The sequence below is a fragment of the Aythya marila genome, assembly GCF_965140915.1.
Source record: "Aythya marila genome assembly, chromosome: 3".
In the NCBI taxonomy this organism is placed as follows: domain Eukaryota; kingdom Metazoa; phylum Chordata; class Aves; order Anseriformes; family Anatidae; genus Aythya; species Aythya marila.
Window position 1 is genome coordinate 72,905,996 of NC_139044.1, and position 18,310 is coordinate 72,924,305.

Genomic DNA, 18,310 nt, shown 5'->3' on the forward strand with positions numbered 1-18,310 from the left:
GAGACTCTATTCTTAGGGGAACAGAGGGCCCTATATGTCAGCCTGACCCTACCCGTAGGGAAGTCTGCTGCCTCCCTGGGGCCAGGGTCAGGGACATTGCCAGGAAGCTTCCCAACCTGGTACGCCCCTCTGATTATTATCCTCTTTTGATAGTCCAGGCGGGCAGTGACAACATTGAAGAGAGAAGCCCGAAGGCTATCAAACGAGACTTTAGGGGGCTGGGATGGTTAGTGGATGGAGCGGGAGTGCAGGTGGCGTTTTCATCCATCCCTACGGTGGCAGGGAGGGGTACAGAGAGGACACAGAAAGCCCACCTGTCAAACACGTGGCTCAGGGGCTGGTGCCAACGCAGAAATCTTGGGTTTTTCGACCATGGGACACTTTACTCAGCACCTGGCCTGATGGCCGCAGACGGTCCCTATCTTTTAGGGGAAAAAGGATCTTGGACCAGGAGCTGGCAGGGCTCATTGAGAGGGCTTTAAACTAGGTAAGAAGTGGGGTGGGGCTGAAGCAAGGATTGTTGGGGCTGTGCCAGGGGGAATAATAGCAAGGCTGGGGGATAAGGTAATGGCCCAGCTGAAGTGCATCTACACCAATGCACGCAGCATGGGTAACAAACAGGAGGAGCTGGAAGCCATCGTGCAGCAGGCAGGCTACGACTTGGTTGCCATCACGGAGACGTGGTGGGACCAGTCTCATGACTGGAGTGCTGCAATGCCTGGCTATAAGCTCTTCAGAAGGGACAGGCAGCACAGAAGGGGTGGTGGTGTGGCTCTCTATATTAGAGAGTCTTTCGAGGTTGTAGAACTCGAGGCTGGGAATGACAAGGTTGAGTCCCTTTGGGTTAGGATCGGCAGGGACAACAAGGCTAGTGTCCTGGTCGGGGTCTGCTATAGACCACCGAACCAGGATGAGGAGACGGATGAGGAGTTCTACAGGCAGCTGACAGAAGTTGCAAAATCTTCAGCGCTTGTACTCGTGGGGGACTTCAACTTCCCTGACATATCCTGGAAGCACAACACAGCCCTGAGAAAGCAGTCTAGGAGGTTTCTGGAGAGCGTGGAAGATAGCTTCCTGACGCAGCTGGTTAGTGAACCTACCAGAGGTAGTGCCCCGCTAGACCTTCTCTTCACAAACAGAGAAGGACTGGTGGAGGATGTGATTGTCGGGAGCTGTCTTGGGCAGAGTGACCATGAAATGGTGGAGTTCACTATTCTTGGTGAGGCCAGGAAGGGGACCAGTAAAACCGCTGTATTGGACTTCTGGAGGGCTGACTTTGTGCTGCTCAGGACACTAGTTGGTGGAGTTCCTTGGGAGGCGGTTCTGAAGGGCAGAGGGGTCCAGGAAGGCTGGGCGCTCTTCAAGAGGGAAATCTTAATGGCGCAGGAACAGTCTGTCCCCACGTGCCCAAAGACGAGCTGGCGGGGAAGAAGACCAGACTGGCTCAACAGAGAATTGTGGCTTGATCTTAGGAGAAAAAAGAGGGTTTATAATCTTTGGAAAAGTGGGCAGGCCACTAGGGAGGACTATAAGGATGTAGCGAGGCTGTGCAGGGACAAAATTAGGAAGGCCAAAGCTCATCTGGAGCTCAATCTGGCTACTGCCGTTAAAGATAACAAAAAATGTTTTTATAAATACATCAACACAAAAAGGAGGACTAAGGAGAATCTCCATCCTTTACTGGATGCGGGGGGAAACTTAGTTACAAGAGATGAGGAAAAGGCGGAGGTGCTCAATGCCTTCTTTGCCTCAGTCTTTAGCGGCAATATCGGTTGTTCTCTGGATACCCAGTACCCTGAGCTGGTGGAAGGGGATGGGAAGCAGGATGTGGCCCTCGCTATCCACGAAGAACTGGTTGGTGACCTGCTACGGCACTTGGATGTGCACAAGTCGATGGGGCCGGATGGGATCCACCCAAGGGTACTGAGAGAACTGGCAGAGGAGCTGGCCAAGCCACTATCCATCATTTATCAGCAGTCCTGGCTATCGGGGGAGGTCCCAGTTGACTGGTGGCTAGCAAAAGTGATGCCCATCTACAAGAAGGGCCGGAGGGCAGACCCAGGAAACTACAGGCCTGTCAGTTTGACCTCAGTGCCAGGGAAGCTCATGGAGCAGATCCTCCTGAGAGTCATCACGCAGCACTTGCAGGGCAAGCAGGCGATCAGGCCCAGTCAGCATGGCTTTATGAAAGGCAGATCCTGCTTGACGAACCTGATCTCCTTCTATGACAAAGTGACGCGCTGGGTGGATGAGGGAAGGGCTGTGGATGTGGTCTACCTTGACTTCAGCAAGGCTTTTGACACCGTTTCCCACAGCATTCTCCTCAAGAAACTGGCTGCTCTTGACTTGGACTGGCGCATGCTTCATTGGGTTAGAAACTGGCTGGATAGCCGGGCCCAAAGAGTCGTGGTGAATGGAGTCAAGTCCAGTTGGAGGCCAGTGGCGTTCCCCAGGACTCGGTGCTGGGGCCAGTCCTCTTTAATATCTTCATTGATGATCTGGACGAGGGCATTGAGTGCACCCTCAGTAAGTTTGCAGATGACACCAAGCTATGTGCGTGTGTCGATCTGCTTGAGGGTAGGAAGGCTCTGCAGGAGGATCTGGATAGGCTGCACCGATGGGCTGAGGTCTACTGCATGAAGTTCAACAAGGCCAAGTGCCAGGTCCTCCACCTGGGGCGCAATAACCCCAAGCAGAGCTACAGGCTGGGAGATGAATGGTTGGAGAGCTGCCAGGCAGAGAAGGACCTGGGAGTGATGGTGGATAGTCGGCTGAATATGAGTCAGCAGTGTGCTCAGGTGGCCAAGAAGGCCAACGGCATCCTGGCTTGTATCAGAAACAGTGTGACCAGCAGGGCTAGGGAGGTGATTGTCCCCCTGTACTCGGCTCTGGTGAGGCTGCACCTCGAGTACTGTGTTCAGTTTTGGGCCCCTCGCTACAAGAAGGACATCGAGGTGCTGGAGCGAGTCCAGAGAAAGGCGACGAAGCTGGTGAGGGGTCTGGAGAACAAGTCCTACGAGGAGCGGCTGAGGGAGCTGGGCTTGTTCAGCCTGGAGAAAAGGAGGCTCAGGGGCGACCTTATTGCTCTCTACAGATACCTTAAAGGATGCTGTAGTGAGGTGGGAGTTGGTCTATTCTCCCACGTGCCTGGTGACAGGACGAGGGGGAATGGGCTAAAGTTGCGCCAGGGGAGCTTTAGGTTAGATGTTAGGAAGAACTTCTTTACCGAAAGGGTTGTTAGACATTGGAACAGGCTGCCCAGGGAAGTGGTGGAGTCACCATCCCTGGAAGTCTTTAAAAGACATTTAGATGTTGAACTTAGGGAAATGGTTTAGTGGGGACTGTTAGCGTTAGGTCAGAGGTTGGACTCGATGATCTTGAGGTCTCTTCCAACCTAGAAATTCTGTGATTCTGGGATTCTCTGATCATGCTTCACCATGGTCCTCACCACAGGCCACAGGGGACTTCTGCACCGGCGCCTGGAGCACCTCTCCCCCTCCTTCTTCACTGACCTTGGCGCCTGCAAGGCTATTTTTCTCACTCCTCTCACTCTCCCAGCTGCTGTGTGGTGCAGCGTTTTTTTTCCTTGTCTTAAATATGCTTTCACAGAGGTGCAAAACAACATCACTTATTGGCTCAGCTCTGGAAAACAATGGGGCCCTTACCAAACATGGGGCAGCTTCTAGATCCTTCTCACAGAAACCACCCCTATGGCCCCCTGCTACCAAAACCTTGCCATGTAAACCCACTACACCAGATCACAGCATTGAGCCTGATGGAGTTCAAAAAGTATCTGGATGATGCTCTCAGATATATGGTCTGATTTTTAGGTAGTTTTGTGTGAAAACAGGATTTACACTTGATGATCCTTGTGAGGCGCTTCCACCTGAATATATTATACGATTCTAAGGACACAGCATGCAGTTCAGGGACTGTATGATTCCAGAATCACTGGGAAAATAAACTGGGATCATCTGATTTGCCTTTTAAATAGTAGGGACACCTTTTTGCCCTGAAACAAGGATACTACTATTCAGATACTACTGATGAAGCAACAGGAATTTTCGATTTACTAGTAAACAGAACTTCTAAACCTCATCAATGCTTTCACTATATGTCACCATATAAAATAAAGGCTAAATGTGTGTCAGTGTTCCATGGTGCTGTAGGAGCACCTCCTGTGGTGTCTACTCAAGCTTGAATGTACCCCCACACCTATTTAGTTAGCACACACCTTTGCATGTAGCTTTGGCTTGTGCCATATTGTAATCATTTAGATGCTGGCTGGGGCTGCTCCAAGAGACGGCATAAGTCTGGGATGTTTCCTAGTGAATACACTGAAGTAAGACCACCCTGCGGGGGAAAGGGAGAAAGTTTAGGTAGGAGTATTGCTGTATCCTTCAGCCTGAGGACTGGCTTTAACCCAAGACCATTTTATTTGTTAGCACAGAAGTCACCTTTACAGATGCTTAAAAAGACAGTCTGCCCTACAAAGGTTATACTCTAAAATTAAGGCAAGAGTTATCAGGTAGACACAAAGACAGCTTCAAGAAAACTGTGAAAGAGGAACAGCAGTAGACAATGATCTTCTGAGTCTCTGACTCCTGTTTCCACTTAAAACATTATAAGAAAAATGATTTTTGGTTTGTCTATGTGTTACAGACATTGTCTTCAAAAATACTGTAAATGCAAGGACATCTCTGGTCCACTTAAATCTAAATAATTAACATTCACTTCCAGATAACAGCTATTTACTAAAATATACAGTCATGGTAGAGTCATTTGCTTCATCATTATTTACTAGTGACTGTTTCACTGAGATACAGGAGGAGCTAGACAGCAGGAAGAGTCTCTGGTACAAGTCTGTACACTTAATGGTTATAGCTTTACTCACACCTAAGTGACTCACTGTCTGAATGTATTTCAGATTCTTTATTTTTATTTTTATTTTTGATTATTGTGTGAGTTGAAGGAAGTCCTTAAAATTGTATTTGCCTGCCTTTTAGTTGCCCGACTAAAGATCAGATACTCTTTTACAGAACAAATGTATAGTCATGCAAATTGGGGCAAATGCTATCCTACCATTTTTCAGCAGCACTCGTAATGACAAAGAAGTAGAGGAACTCCACTGTTCATAAAGACAGAATGTAGATCTCTTATGTGAAGGCACAGGATGAACAGTTCCTCCTTGACATCTCCCATAGATGGGCCAATTTGGTAGAGACCTTCCCCAGTTAAGTATGCCTTAGGGAGGGACTGAGGATAAACAAGTTAATTTATTATGAAAGAATTCATAGAATTTATATGAATTCAGTTTTAGTGAAAAATACTTAAGTTCTTCAAAGGGGAAGAGATTGATGATTTCTATTCCAGATATATTTTGCCTTTTCTCATTGAGAGCTTGCCTGCTCTGCAGACTACTTTATTAGCCTGCATATTAGGATTAATAATTAAAGTAGTAATATATTTTTAACTATAAAATTGCAAATGCAACCATAATGCAGTTGCATAGAGTCTACTTAGCATGCTTGCTGTAAAAAGGAACTTATGAAATTTTCATGAATGTTTTATATTGCAGATAGGCAGAATCATTCAGTGTTTAATGCTGCTTAATAATAACATTACAAACAGTTTTCTAAGGAGGCAAGCTGTGCTGCCAAATATATACGCTGTCACCCATCCCACCAAAAATAAGCCTTCTGATGATTACAAGCTTATACTGTACATAATTTGCACATGCACACTCACCGATGTGTTCCCTCATCTCTCTCTATATATATACTTACGGACCTTCATATGGAGTAAGCAGCAAAGCATGATGCTCATCTTTTAAATAGGTAATAACTTCAGCCTCACTGAGTTACCGTTTCCCCCCCACAACTCCATGCATCTGCCTGGGCAGATGACAAAAATAAGGTGAACAGTGAACGATAGAGCATTATGACATTTTAATCAATGTTTTTAGTCACATTTCAGCTAATAGAGGAGCTGAAACTAGAAAGAATGAGAGGCAGTGAGTTAAGGAGAAAAGCCTTTGACATTACATGTGTCACTCCTTATCAGCATGTTCTCTTCTAAGCAGATACCATATATCTCTTTCAACACTTTCTATACTGTCTAATATGTTGGAAATGAGGGAATAATTTACAGGAAAAATGTACATAACCTTAGAGTGAGCTTTTGTTGTTGCTCATTTTTCAAAATTCTGGCTATGTTCGTTCATGATTGTGTATGTCACATGAGATTGCTCCTGCTTCCTGTCTGGAAGAATATAACTTTCCAATCAGGAAGGGGGTAAAAGGAAACCACTGAGACTTCAGTTTTATGGAGGATTAGTCAGGAGATGATTAGTCAGTAAGTGACCAAAACCTAAGTAATCTGAGAAAGGTTTTTTTTTTTTTTTTTTTTTTTTTTTCCTGAAGTTGCTACCTACAAGACATCAGTCTTAGGTATTCAGGCTGTTATGACACTTAGTGGCTTGAATGGGAAATTTCACTAAGTTCTCTCATCAGACAAGTATTTGAAGACCAGCTGTAAAAAGGACACATTTTGATTCCTATCTAATTCAGTGTGCCAAGACTCTGGCCAGAATTTTGCCAAGCCTTATCTTAAAAGCAGACAGTCACATTCCTGACACATGAGCAGTTTCTCCCTAATCACTGCTTTGTTATTTGAGTATTTTGATTTAAGAAACTGAAGAAGAGGCAAAAAAAACAGCTTGTTTGTTTATTTGGCCAGAAGTTATTACATAATTGCTTGCACCCATTTGTTTTCCAGTGTCCAGATGAGAGAACATATGAAGTGTCTATGTGAGTGAGCTTATGGAGTCTCCATTGATGTCTAATGCACAACAGAATCACAGTCTGCAGGGGGATGCTCTCTGACCTGTTTGGATGTAGCTGCAGAATCTGGTCATTCCTTCATATTTCAGTACATACAAATTTATTTTCCTGCAAAAGAGCAGAGCACAGTTTCTTTTTTCATAACAAACTTCCTATGATATATTTGTTCTTCAGCATTTTTGTTCCTCAAGCCTTACTTTCGTGATTATCTCAATTGTTTCTCTAAACAAATGCTCACCTGATTTAGGATCAACCAGCCCTGTTTTATAAGCTTTTGTTACACTGGAAGACAAAATTATTTTGAAAGCCAGTAAGGTGTGTGAATTTCCTGAAGGAATTTACATCTTATAGCTCTATTTTACCTGAAGATTACAAAATTATATTAATTAGTTAAATGCGGTTCATTGAATATATTGTTCTTCCCCCTCCCCTTTTAATTTAGTGAGAATTCATCCCAGTTCAGTGTGTCTGTGCAAGGTTCAGGATTTGCTAATTATATTTTGCCACTTTAGAAGTAAATACAACTTTTTTTGAGCCTTCTACTAGTGGATGCATTTACTTCATATTATGACCTGAATGAAGAGGCACTTTGTTCCTACTGCCAACAGTTATCTCATGTTATTTTTATCCATGTACTGATAGTAACATGTTATTCAAGATAACAAAATGTGTGATCCATTCATCCAGAAAATAAAGTTTATCATATTAAATAAGTATGGGTAGCAACATTTTTGAACTGCTGTAATGATGTCCTCCCTCTTCCACGTAATTATAAATAAATAAGTAAGTAAATAAATAAATAAATAAGTTAATATGAATAAGGCTGGAATGATTTAGAATATCTACAACCAGGCAAGCTTTGAGAGTAATTTTTCATCAGTCAGAACAGTGTACAATTACAGCTCAACCATCTTTGAACACTTGTAGTAGCAATGTTTGTGGGACCTAGCTCTTCTCAGTAAAAAATATTGGTTGAAAGTGTCCTTTCCCTAATTCATATTTTGGGGCTACATAATGAAATAAGATAAAACACAGCAGGACTCCCTTTTTAGTTAGCATATAAGTTCTACACCAAGAATTAGACTCCCTGATGGGCCACCAAATACTTGGATTTGGAGTCATTATTGATCATGAAAAACTCTAAAGAATTTAATAGACATTATACTAATAGCAGTCTTAGGATTATTAGATTTACCCCCTGTTATCTTCCCTCTAGCAATCGACAGAAAATTGCTGCTTTCACAACACTGTAGCTGCTCTCTGCCTCCTTCCCAACTAATGAGGCATTATACTGCTTTCAGCAGCTGGAAGTGTGTGTCTTTGTCCAAGGAATGCAGACTTACACCATGGTATGTCTCCACTATGTGTGATTTGCCATTTTAAGTCACTATAAAATACCCTGTGCTCTAAAGCATCCGGAAGAAGGAGGACATAAGACAAATGAGAAAAATGAACATAAGTTGAGAGGTTGTTTATAGCTTTACTGATTTTACAGTCATACCCCTAAGTTAAATCCCAGAAAATATTTTCAACCTTATTCTCAAAAATCCAGAAGCAAATTCTCATTTGATTCTTTATGATGAACTGTTTAAAATGCTTTGTGAAACACAGTACAGTGCAAACACTGTAAACATTGTAATAGACAAATTGCAGACAAATTGAATTGTTGTCACTGAGCTATGCATTAATTATCAAATGATAAATCCATGGCTGTTTATCTGTAGGGAGAAAACATTGGACGCCTATTCATTATTTGCAGAATTTTTCAGCAGTCTTCAGTGAAATAGAAAAGGCTACTGTAGTCCTACAAAGACCTTATGTCTAATCATCACTGAAATCCAAAAATGTCCCCTTGTTAAAAATTTGTTATCGTTATCCTGTGTTTCATGATCATTTCCACATATCTGAAAAGTCTTTGGTAATGGGAACCTTTAAAGGAGAGTTAGAGTACTATGTTCATTGTCCTGCCTACTACCATGTGGTCTGGCCTAGCCAATAATAAAGTAATTGATTTTACATTACTTTCCAGTGGCTTAAAGAGCAGTAATTAATCTCCTTACAGTTTTGTTAAATGCAAATCCCATAAAGCTGCCTAATGTGCTTATGAGACCAAAACATCATGCCAGTGGCTTAGGACCTGAATCATGTTGCTAAATGTACCCTTTTGCTTAGCTGCTACTGATAAGCATACAGATGGGAGTGGTGAGATATTGAAAACTGAATTCAGTGGTTTTATGATCATATCTACCACAAACACTACCAAACACAAATACAACAGGGAAACATTTTAGTTTTGGCTAGTGCTCAAGGCTTTGTGTCTGATATAGAATGGTCAATTGAAGATAATGGGGATTTCTCCTTTCCTAGTGTCATTTTGGCAGCAGATTTGAAAGATTTCCACTGAAAAATAGATGCTTTCAGCTACAGCTGATGCTGAAAGTCGTGGCTCTTCAGACATCTCTGAATATATAGAGGCCAATTGACTCAAACCTGGAGATGGAAAGAAAGAAGGCATTAGTACAAATACATCCTCTCTCTTATTTACTAACTTTCAAGACAGCAACAGTTAATAATAATAATAATAATAATAATAATAATAATAATAATAACAATAACAATAACAATAACAATAATAAATGCTTGCTGATCGAATCTGATGACCTAATCTGACCAGCTAATGTACCATTTTACCTAATGCAAAAGTGATCTTTAGCCAGAGGAACATAATACGTTATGTGGTTATTAGCTACAGAAACATTTGTTTTTTATCACAGAGCATGCATACAGAATGCAAAATTAACATGTATGCATTTTCAAAGTCTAAGTTTTCTAGTAGAGAACCTTTAAATAGCATCAGTAACAAAATAAAGGGAATGATCTGACAAGAACACAGTGCAGTCACAATGCTGAATATAGATTTGGCTCCTTCAAGTGTGGATTAAAGTGAGCTTGAAATGAAATAAACAGAACAGCCTCAGAAGTTTAGAGCTAAAAGGAAGTCATCCATCACAGTGGAGGAATGTTTGATCTGATGTACAGTAGTTTAGCTCACAAACTTCATTGCTAAAAACATTTATCTCTGTGCTCACTGCAAATTCTAATAATAAAAGTCATGTCCTGAAGAAATTCAATATGACCAGTAATTGTAAGCATCAGTCTTATGGAATGTGTAAAAAATAGACATGGTGGATGTTTAGATACAGTCTGTTTGTGTGTGTGCTTAATGATGATGATGATGATGATAATAATAACAACCATAATAACACTTACATAAATTGCCTCAGTTATTTAACAAGCTTTTATATAATGTACTTAAAGAGTATGTCTAAATGTTTACTTTTTAACTGTGCAATTGAATGCTCATGGGAACTTTTCTGTCTTTGCTTTACCTTATTCTTTATAGTCCAATCATATTAATCCATTAAGATTCTTATAATACTCGTTGCACATTATGGTTTTCACACTATACAGATGTATTGAGAAATACAGTCTGTCCCAAAGGGATTATTAAAAAATAATAAAAAAATAAGTGAGCAACAGTTCAGAAGTAACCCAAGATGATTATGTTAATGCATAGTTAAAAATACCATCCACAAATAGTCCTCAGTAACAAAAAGAGATTTTTTGTATTTTTTTTTTCTCATTTATCAGATACTTTTTAGTTGAAGAACCACTTCTTTTCAGGACAACTCTTCTAACCAGCTGCTGCCATGGCACACAAGAACATTGACACCTTTAAACCTGTCAGTTCAATTTTGCCCTCAAACTTCTTCTTTTACCATATTCTGAAAGTCTTATAATTCTTCTTGTTGTAGGTCAGGTTCTAAATCAACACATCAAAAGAAACGTACTACAGGCTCCAGAAGATAAAACACCCAAGAGATTTTAGTTTAAAATTCTGTCCAGTGGTGACATAATATCACATCAAGAACAGCTATTGTATTGGCAGTTTTATTGGAATCTTGAGTTAACTAATAGCATTGTTGATCAACTGAATTGAACATTTATGCCCAGATAGGAAAGGGATGAAAACAGTGTCAGCTAAAATGCCTCACATATCTACACAAGTTGTCACTGCAATATGGTCAGATGCCTCTAACAAAGCTCTCTGGAAAACCACAACGTTAACTATAAACATCAGTAGTGGTTTGTTCCTCAGGATGATCTAGCACTATTTTACTAGTACTGTCAGAGATGTCACTATTGGAGAGTTTACACTGAAGTTTATGACAAGTTTAAACAATCTGGAAATCTTAATGTTGTGACTACTATGACAACGGGTATGCCTTGTTAATCAGGTTGGCAGTACTATATAAAAGGCCTTTCATGAAGCCTCGCAGTGATTAAACAATACATTAAATGATTGTATCCTCAGGCTTCACTAACTACAGAGACAGGTGCTATGTGAATAAGGACACAAATTGAAAAGTAACATCACAGATTAAGCTAGTTATTGGAACACTCACAAGCATTAAAGAAGTATAACGTTTGTCAAATATGATCTTGTTGTCAACGTACTCTTCATAATTCATACAGGCAATACTGAAATCCTGTCAAAAGATGGTAGCAGTATTTTGTATCATGACTATCTAGAAGCCTTGTCTATAAAGTTTAAAACCAAATGAAACTTACAAGCAAAGGAAGGCTGAACATTGCTAATTTCAACAGCTGTAATATTATCAATCACTAAAAGTAAATAATGCATACAGTAACTAGCTGCAAAGCAGACAGGTGTCTGACAGCTAGGCTTATTCTGTAACCCAAATCCTTCTATATACTTTAATAGCAGGAAATGGAAATGAGAATACTGACATATTTTGTATGGGGCTTAGCAGCAATACTATTGGACTGCAGAGAAAATTCCTGCTTTAGACATAGTCTTTTGCCCCATTTTGTTTTGGTCAATCACCATAAGTATAAAAGAAGCTCTAACAACACAAGGAATAGCTTTTTCTTGCCACTTAAATTTTAAAAGGTAAGCTGTGAAGACCTATATTAAATAATTTAACACCATAGAATAGAAGAAATTAGTAAACAACTGCTAGAAATATATGATTGTTTTGTAACACTGTTTTTGGTGGGCATCTCAAGAAACTGCAGAATGAATTGTCTGGAACCAGAAATAGATCATCAAGACATAAAAATAAACAAGTGATTCAGATGGATCCTCTTGCTGAAGATCCTAACTGTGATGGTCTTACCTGTTGTTAAAGGATTGGCTTCTCTATTAACTGAGGAAAGATGAAAATAGTGTTAAATCTTCTTAATAAATATATGAGTCATAAAAGAGAGTACAAAAACACAGACTCTTTCTAGTGATCTAAGATGGAAAGAATAATCCTTCACTGTTACTGCAGATGAGTTTATGTATCAGCTCCAGGAAAGTTATACAACATCAAACAAGGAATAAGTGACAGGAAAAGCAGTAGATTCATCATTGCAGAGAGTCATGTACAATGGATGAACTAACTCTGCAAACTAATTCCTTTAAAAAAGGCAAAGTAAAAGTTGTTCTTGACAAAACCTAAACTGAACAGAAAAATCATTGAAATGATCCTTAAATATATGTTACTTAAAAAAACTCCCTAAGTACTCTTGAATTCCTGAAACCAAGTTATTATGTATTGTAGTGGAAGAATTTCAGTCACATGCCTTATTCTGTCATCTGCATAACTTAAAGAAATACCTCTTCTTGCATTGTCTATCACTATTTGTTGAAGAACACATTTGTCAAAGAAACAGTTCACTCAGGAAAGTCATGTACCACTCAAATATGAACAGTGTTCAGTGTATTAGTAAAGGTCTTCACAAAAATAAAACCTCATGTGCATGTTTGTATACTAGATCACTGAAAGCTTCTTCTCAAAAGATGAAGCCCTAATGGTGGTGGTAACATGCATCTTCGCAACAAATAACTTGCCAACATTTATGTCATTATTGTTCAACATCTACAGGAGTAATCAGTTAACCAATTTCAGCTCACGTCTTAACATACAATTTAAGTCAAAACTAGATATTTATACAAGTTAAAGCCACATTAATATCTGCGTGTTCCATGCTACTGATTACTGTATCATAAAGCAAACATACTGCAACCTGATTAAAGCACAATTTCACCTTTGTTGTCAGCAAGCCAACTAGAAAATAATTATCATGGCTTTGGTAGAAGCTGCATTTTTTTCAAACATACTATCTTCTCTCTCCCACTTCCATGCTGGTATCTTATCTTTCATAGGCTATTAATCCTTCCTTTCCTTGTTTCTGATAGCAAGATAAACAGCTTAATGACTCTCTTCACTTGAAACAGTCTTCTGCTTTAGAAGGTACCAGCTACCTTTTCGCACTGTCCAACCAATATCATATATTATTATGTTCAGGGCAATTTTTTTAAGCCTGTATTTAGCTTTGAAGTATGTTGACTCTATTAAAGTTCTTGCTTTCTTGAAAGCTTCCTTTTTTTTTTTTTTTTTTTTTTTTTCTTCCTTCCATCTTTACTAGTTACCCTAATGAAGGATTTTCTCTTTCTATAAACTCTGACTTGTATCGTATAGACATACCATCTCATTTGGAGCTATCACAGAGTAGCTCTTAATACTCTTAATATAACTCTGACAGTGAGGTCACCCTGTGTGAGTGGTGACAGCTGGATCCAAATATTTGAAAGTTCTCATTGCCATACAAATTAGCCCAAAAGACAAAAGGATTTTAAAGACGTCTTGATATACAGCAGACATTTGAGAAGAGCTCCCTCCACAGATGTCATGGCTGTCAGAACATGACTGCTAGAATAGGCACCTGAGTACCTCTTACTACAGTTTCCGAAGAGAAACACGACTACTGCAGGAGTGGAGATCTACTAAATAGAGCTGATAAGATCATGGAGGGGCCTGGTTATACTTCCTTATACAGAAACTAGAGATAACAGCTCCTTAAAATTGGTGTCTGCACAAAGCAGTATTTAATGGTTTTACTAAGTCTATCAAAAGAGTCTTGCTTAGGAGAGAAATCTAGAGGCTTTGTAGGACAAGCTTAATCGAGAAAGCTAATAATAAAAAATAAATAGGGGGAAAATAAATTAGTTCCCATTAGGGAACTAAATAAATTAATAAATTAGTTCCCATTAGTTCTGTCCTCTGACCATATAAACAGAAGCAGTGAAATCAAAGTAAAGGGAAAGAAAAGGGTTTGCAAAGAATAGAAGTTTTAAAGACAAAGTCAGTATGGGAACTGGCTTCCTGTACAGGCTTTCTTGTGGTGATAAAAATAATATACTTTAGCATGTATAATCTATAGCATTCATGTTGGCATGCACCTAATGCATAGACACTTATCTGAAAAGATCATCTGTCTTGACCTTCTCAAGCTGGCTGCTAGCAGTAGTGTCAACCACTACTTGTGTCAACTACTGCTAGTGTCAGCTTTATAGAGCTGCAGGCTGTTTGAAGAGCTATCCTGCCATAGCAGGCTTCTGATAAATCCCTCCAGCAAGACATATTGAAACATGCACCTGATTATTGATGGTGTTACTCAGACAATACTAGTCACAATACTTTTGCTTTTCTGCTCTAGAATTGCAGATTTTGTTCTTGTTTCTCAGAGTCTGTTTTCTTTTTCAATAACATGATATTTCTTAAAAAAATATATATATATTTTTTCCATGTAAGAAAAAGAAGTGTCAGCACAGAAAAAAAATGATTTAATTTATTGCATTTGATTTATTTCCAACATCTGAGCATTTCCTAAAAAGCAAGTGAGATCATGGCCAGACTGACAGACAACCATTATTTTTTTTTTACATTTCCATAATGCACAAAAACAGAAGTGTACTGAGCCTCTTTGAACAGAGACTGTAATGGACTGTTACTCTACAAAAACATCTTAATAGAAGCCACCACCCATTGGACAAGAAATCCATTGTATAAACATATCTAGAATGTATAAACGTAAAAAATTAGATCTCATGGTAACTTCTCTTTCTTTCTAGATCAAATAAGAATGTATATTTAGAGCATGATTCAATAACAACTTCCATATACAAGTCACAAGTATTGTATATTAAAATGTCATGATTTTTATGAGGGTCTTGTGAGGTTTTGATGTTCTGATTCAGACAATTTTGGAAGCTCTGCATTGGAAAAGATGTAGCTTTCCTTTTCCAAGGTGATCTTATTGCAGCTTTGCAATATTTAAAGGAGACTTATAAAAAAGATGGAGAGCTACTTTTTGCTCAGTCAGATAATGACAGAAAAAAAGGAAAATGGTTTTAAACTAAAAGAGAAGAGATTTATTTAGATTAGAGGTTAGGAGGAAACTCTTCGCTCAGAGGGTGATGAGGCACTGGAACAGGTTGCCCAGAGAGGTTGTGAATGATGTGATGTGGTTGAGGTTGAACATACCCAGAGATGTTCAAGGCCAGGTTGAATGAAGCCTTGGGCACCCTGATCTAGTGGGTGGCATCCCTGGACCGTGGCAGGGAGATTACATGATCTTTGAAGTTTCTTCCAACCTGAGCCATTCTATAATTATATGATTTCACACCTATGACGATATGATTGCTGTGATCCAACTGGTCAAAGTGGTCGTAACTGTTTTTCTTAGAAAGAAAACATCTTTTCATCAATTTACAAGTTCCAGTACAACCACACAGTAAACTGTTAAGCTAGCTGGCTCTAATATTGAAATCTGAATGACATTTACAACAAGGAGAAGAAAAAGAAAAGGAAAAAAATAAATAAACAAAACCCACCTCCAAGAACAAAAACCTTCCTTTATAAGGAATCAACTAATCAGCTGTGATGCTTCATTGCCTGCCATAAAACATTCTTTTTCAAATTTAAACCCATTAGTTTAATGACAGAAAGACTTGTACAATTGCATCTAACCTGCAGGCAAGGTCTGGAATGAGAGATACAGTTATAATACTTTCAGTGAAGATTATAAATAGCACAAACCTTCCTAACAGTGTAATGCATAAGCCACTGCCTACTCCATTAAAAAAAAAAAAAAAAAAAAAAAAAAAAAAAAGATTGAAGAGTTTTATAGAAAATGTTCTGCTATTTATTGGAATTCTTTGAAGTAAGGCATGTTAATGGCATGAAGAAAAGAAACAGGATGAGGTTTTATGATCTGTGTTATAATGTATGTCAGACAAGATCATTTCAATGATTTTTCTGGCCTTAAAAACTTAAGAGCTTATCACTCATTCTTACATATGTCATATGTGCAGGACTTTAACTGGCTATATTATGATGATGAATGATCTTATTTTATGTACAATTTTAATTTTTTTGGGAAAAGTAGACATACATGTATATTATCATTTTCTTAATTTTGTTCATACAACCTGAAAATACCTCCTTTTATCTTTTATTTTACACTGCTTTATAGCAACTTTACTGATAAATATAAGATAGAATATAAATATAAGATAGAATTGAGCTTCTTTTTTTTTTTTTTTTTTTTTTTTTTTTTTTTTTTTTTTTTTCCCAGGACTTGTGCCTTATAAATTCAGTGAAAATTATATTAATATATATGACTTTAATCATGGATTCTATGTGTTATCAACCTACACACAAAGGTGAAAGTGATATTTTCCTTTGATCCTAAGAAATTCAAGAATGTACATTTCAGTGATGTGAACAAAAAACTCAGATTTTGAAAACTTCCTCTAGTGTATTTTTGCTCATCCTTACACTTAGCTTTGAGATTAAGATTCCAAACCTTAAAAATTTCTCTTATTGAAATGAACGTATTAGAATCCACATTTATACTGAAACAAAATATTGGCTTCCAGAGTTCATCTGAAAAATACTGAGTTATTAAGTTTGTACTGTAGGTTCTTTTGTAGCCAGATAGCCAGACAGTGCTTTTCCTTCTTTTTTTTTTTTTTTTTTTTTTTTTTTTTTTTTTTTAAAAAAAAAAGAAGCTATAGCCATTGTTAAAAAGTGTTTTTATAATTAAAGTAACGTGGACACATCTCAGCATTGTTTCTTACTTATGATTCCTACTGCCTACAACTACCTGATACATCCACTAAAGTGAGCATGTGAAAGATATAAGCATGAGCATTGAAAGATATAAATCATGTCTTATGTTAACTTTATTCAAATTCTAAGGCAGATAAGAATAACTTAGGTTTGCATGTGGACACAGAGATCTGTACAAGACTCACATTTTCATGTCTTGCCTACTTTCATAAATTACATCTCATCATTTTAATAAAAAACATTTATAGAGTGATAAAGCTGCAATCACCTTTCAAGATATGCCCTGATTCCAACCTCCAGCATTTCCTATTATCTTTCAGGTAATAAGTTTTGTGCAGACATTCGTTTATTTGCTAGACATACGGTACCTAGCATACCATTTACTGTGGAACTCTTGCCTTAACTGACTCTCCACTGTTAATTATTTTTTTTCTCCACAAATTAATTGTTGTTTTTTTTTTTTTTTTTTTTTTTCTCATAAAAACATAAAGTAATTTAGGTTGGAAAAGACCTTCAAAATCATCGGATCCAACCATCAGCCAGACCTACAATGCCTTTTAATGCCATGTCCACACATCTTTTAAACACCTCCAGGGATGGGGACCCCACCACTTCTCTGGACAGCCCCTTCCAATGCTTGACAAATGCTTGTTGATGTAAGCATTTTTTTCCATGCTCTTCCTGACTTCACTGTGTTGTGTATGACAACCCACTAGTCCCTACTAAGGCTGCAAGGGAAAAAATGAGGTATTCAATCCAATTTCTATCTTCCTTTATGGCTCTTCATCCAACTGTCTTGCAACAAACCATATAAAGTCAACCTAGTACAAATCTTGTCTGTCTGCCCAAGTTAAGCACTTGCCACCTAATACTCTAAAAATGGCTCTGATTTCAGTCCCAAAGCCTGCTGAGAGTCTAATGCCAACTCTCTACAAACTTTTATGCTGCAGTTTGGATTGTTTCCTTCAGTGATTGGTTGATAAGGCAATTTGATTTTAGATCAAAACTGGCTTTTTTATGCAGTGTTCTCAGCTTATTGGTTCCCTTGATTTCTGACATTTCAGATTGTCATTATCTGTCTGTGTCTGTTTCCTACATGTTGTTATTTGGCTGGAGTAGACTGTCTGGAGCACACCCGAGAACAGTGATAAGGTATCTGGAGCCCTGTTTTGCAAGGTAACATGTAGCTGACATGCTCTGACGAGACAATTAGCTATTGTGCACTGCAGCAAATGATTAAACATCAAGGTGCCTTGTCTTGGGTACCCACAAAACAACAGGGTGACAGACTGGGTGAGAGTGACAACTGAAAGGGAACAGCAAAAGTAAATTAAAAGGCCAAGAAGTATTTTGTTCTCAGAGCAGATAAATACACTGCTCAAAATACACTTTTCATGCTGCAAAAAAAAAAAAATCTGCTGTTGATCTTTAGAGAAATAACAAAGATAGTGCACAGGAAAGTGCAACAGGTGAAAGCACTTT